This window comes from Meleagris gallopavo, chromosome 9, assembly GCF_000146605.3.
Source record: "Meleagris gallopavo isolate NT-WF06-2002-E0010 breed Aviagen turkey brand Nicholas breeding stock chromosome 9, Turkey_5.1, whole genome shotgun sequence".
NCBI classification, from domain to species: domain Eukaryota; kingdom Metazoa; phylum Chordata; class Aves; order Galliformes; family Phasianidae; genus Meleagris; species Meleagris gallopavo.
The window spans coordinates 2,463,526-2,467,020 of NC_015019.2; the positions used below are offsets into that span (position 1 = coordinate 2,463,526).

Sequence of the window (3,495 nt, forward strand, 5' to 3'; positions counted from 1 at the left end):
CACCGGCACGTGGGGCTGCCGGGGCCTGGGGCCGTGCAGAGCTCCGAGGGCAGAGAGCGGCTGCGTGTCCTGGTCCTGCTGTCACTGCTTGTTCTGAAATGCTCTCCTAAATCGCTATTTGGGGTTTTATTTCTGAAGTGCATAGAAGCAGCCTAATTCCAGCCCGGGGGCTGCATATCTGACACCCACCCCCTGCACGGAGGTTTGTGGCACTTCCTTTTATTACGGGCTTTCTTGCAAACAAACGCTATGTCCGCAGAAATGTTTGCCGGGGGAAGATAAGGAGCTGTGAATAGAGGCACAGTAAATGCCGGGCCGGGATTGGCGACTCTTTCTCTCTCTGGGGGTCACTGCGCAGGGCTGCGTGGGTCCGGGGGGCACCTGGGGCCGCAGCTCTGAGCAGTGCTGGGAGCGCCGGGTTCTGCGACCGCTGCCGAGCTGGAGTGGGGCCGGAGGGAAATGCAAACCATCTGGGCTTGGGTTTCCAGCGCTCTCCGTGCGCCTTTGACACTGAGCTCCTTTTCCCTTTGCCCTGCGGGTCTCTCTTTTCCTTCGCTCTTTCCAGCTGCCTGGGAATGGGAACGCGGCGCTGAGGAGGCAGGAAGGAAAGCCTGCCGCTTTTTAAAACGCGCAATCTTCAGGGAATTCCAACTGCAATCCAAGCCCGTTCCCGACCAACTGCGTAACGGTGCAGCCTTTGAATCCGCGTCCCGCCCCGCGGGCTGGGCTCACTGCCGGCCCTGCCTCCCCGCCGCTGCCCAGCGCTGCCTGCAGCGCCCATGGGTGCGCTGAGCCGGGCGCAGCCCCGACATGTAGTGCCGCGCTGTGCCCCTGCCCGCCATGCCGCTGCTGGATTTCTTCTGGGCGTGCTTCAGGAGAGCCAAGGTAAGGAGCTGCGTGTCTAAAGCGCGTCCTCACGCCCTGCTGGATTCCTTTCTCCAGGGCTGGGGTCACACGGTGCGGTGTGTGCTGCGGGGAACACCGTGTCCGTGCCTGCAGGGAAGGTGCTGAGCTGGGCGCTGCGTGCGTGTGCGTGAGCGTGAGCGTGTGCATCTGCGTTCTGCTGGGGCTGGGATGACTGCCACCCGTCGCGGCTCTGCGCCGGGCAGGACGTGGCAGCAGAGGGCCTGGGAGAGGTGCTGCTTTCCCCACACGTCCTTTGCAAATCACTGGCAGCAACAAGTGGTGCCTCTGGTGTCCTGGGCAGGCATTGCCATGCTTTCGGAATGCAGCTGCTTCCCGGTTATTTCTGATAACAGCCCAAATCTCTCCCTTCTCACTACCTGAGCAGCCACAGCCAGAGACCTGTGCTGTGAATGGCCGTGCTGCAGCAATGGCACCTGGAGCCCCGGGCCAAACTGAGCACCAACTCTGGTTCAGCCCCAGCCGTACCACCCAGTGGAGGTGGCTGCAGAGGTGGAGGAGCAGTGCAGACCACAGGCCATGGGGTTTTAATTTCCTGCAGCAGTTGTTCTCTTGGCAGTGGGTATTTTTCATTTGGGTTTGGCGTGCACCTCTGTTTGTTGTGTTGGGGTCATTGCATTGCCGGGCAGGTTTGGAGGTGTTGGTGGGGTGGGTTTGGGGAACATCAGCCCGCAAGAAGCGCTGCAGTTGCTCTGCAGTCAGTGCTGCACACGGGGCTGTCAGGCGTGGGTCTGCGTGCTGAGCGCCTGTGGAATGTGCTCTTCCCTGGGGCTCCCAATGCAAAGCTCAAAATAGTTGAGTCTGTTGAGTCTAAAAATGACATTTGTGAAATTCATTAATAGCATTACAAGCTATCTTGTCCCTGTGTCTCCAGAGAGCTCAACAGCACCCTTAACCCCCTGCATCCCTGTGAGCTCAGCACCGAGGTCTCTGTCCTGGGAGCTGAGAGCAGCAGAACTGCACTCCCACTGCAGGCGGGTGCTGCCTGCGGGGCCCTGCACAGGGCCTGTCCTCACTGCCCAGCCCCAGCTGCTCGTCTCCCATGTCCTTGCTTCACCCCCACCACCGGCATCTCCAGGCAGGGGCACACAGGCAGACGAGGCTCTGGAGCCGTCTGGTGCGTGGTGGCCACACTCTGTGCTGGAGAGTTGTGCTCTGCCCCATGTGGATGAGCTCCGGGGGATGTGGCTGGGGTTCCCTTCTGTCTCCTGGCCATGGGGAGAGAGGAAAGCTGCCAAAATAGGGTTAAGTAGAGCAGTGCTGCCCTGCAGTGCTGGGCTCAGCAGAGCTGGGAGGATGTGATGGAGGATGTGGCCTCTCCTTGTTCCCATTGCGGTAAGAACATCGCTGATGGCCTCTTGCAGGCCGAGGGCTCTGCTTCAGCCTTCTCTTTTTATTCTTTCCTTTTTCCCTCCCTGTGCCTGTGATGCTCAGCTACCCGCTAGTGAGAGCAGAAGGATTTCTGGAAGAGGCAGAAAGGTGCAGGGCTGTCAGTGGGATTAAAGCCTTGGGGTTAAGTGAGGTGGAGCTGTGACCATGTGGAAGGTTTGCTGGGGAGCAGAAAGTGCTGAGGGCAGCATGGAGGGAATGGGAAGGCGTGATGGAGTCTCCTGAGGACAGGGCCTTTGTTCCCTCCCCTCCTTTCCTTCCAGCTGTGACACCACTCTGTTACCCTCACTACCTCCATGGGCATCACTCTGGGCAAAGGAGAGACATTCTGATGACCCCACACCACCTAAACCCTGCAGTCATCCACCCCAGGCAGGTCTGAATGTCCTGGGATCTCTCCTCTGCTCCAGCTGTTCCTCGTGCCTCCAGTAGAGCATCCCAAGGGATGGCAGTGCTTGGGACCAGAGCCCCTTCCCACTGTTCCGCTCCTGGAGGAAGCCCTTAGAACAGCAGATTGCTGCAGCTCCTGCCCACGTGGCTGAGGCCTTTTTCTGGGGTTTGTCTCAGAGAAGCACTCGTTCTGTGCTCACTGCGGTGCTGCTTTTCACCCAAACCCTACGATGTGAGTGAAAGAGGCTGAGCCCATGACCCCATCTCATTACAGACCCGTGCCAGGGCTGCTGCTGCCTTTGCACGGCCGTGGCCAAGGCTGTGCTGTGCTCGCGGGGAGCCCTGCGCTCACCTCCTGCTCATGGCTGCAGTGCTTGGAGCTCGTGTGCGTTTGTTGCCCTCTGTAGCACAAGTCAGACACGGAGCCCCGCATCACCTCCTGGGGGTCCCACCCTGTGCTGCTGCCCGCGACCCTGAGAGACCGCAGCACGTGGGGGCTGAGCCCAGCTGCACGAGGAACACAAATCGTAGGGATCCACGAATGTGAAAATGAAGAAGATAACAAAATGATCAGCGTCCTTTCTTCTTTCTTTTCGCAGTGCTTCGCACGGCTAGAAGACAAAAAAGATGCAGGTAAGCTGAGACAACGTTCTTCTGGGCACCAACTTTTTCTCTGTGGTTTGGGCACGGCTGCGAGAAGAAAAGGGACCCGGGTGTGGTGCGGGCTCCCGCCGGCGCTGCGTTTCCCCACAGCGTTGATTTTCAGAGCGACGGAGGCGGCCAGCGCGGGGC

At 59.6% G+C, this 3,495-nt stretch overlaps 1 protein-coding gene and 1 long non-coding RNA gene across 2 annotated transcripts in view; both read left to right on the top strand.

The window, feature by feature from the left end:
- Positions 1-3,495, top strand: part of YIPF6 (Yip1 domain family member 6) — a 22,651-nt gene that overhangs the window by 13,419 nt on the left and 5,737 nt on the right. The window lies entirely within an intron of this gene.
- Positions 17-3,489, top strand: LOC104912131. Its single transcript, XR_794416.2, has 3 exons — positions 17-202; positions 566-885; positions 3,303-3,489. It is a non-coding gene; the product is annotated as an uncharacterized LOC104912131 (long non-coding RNA).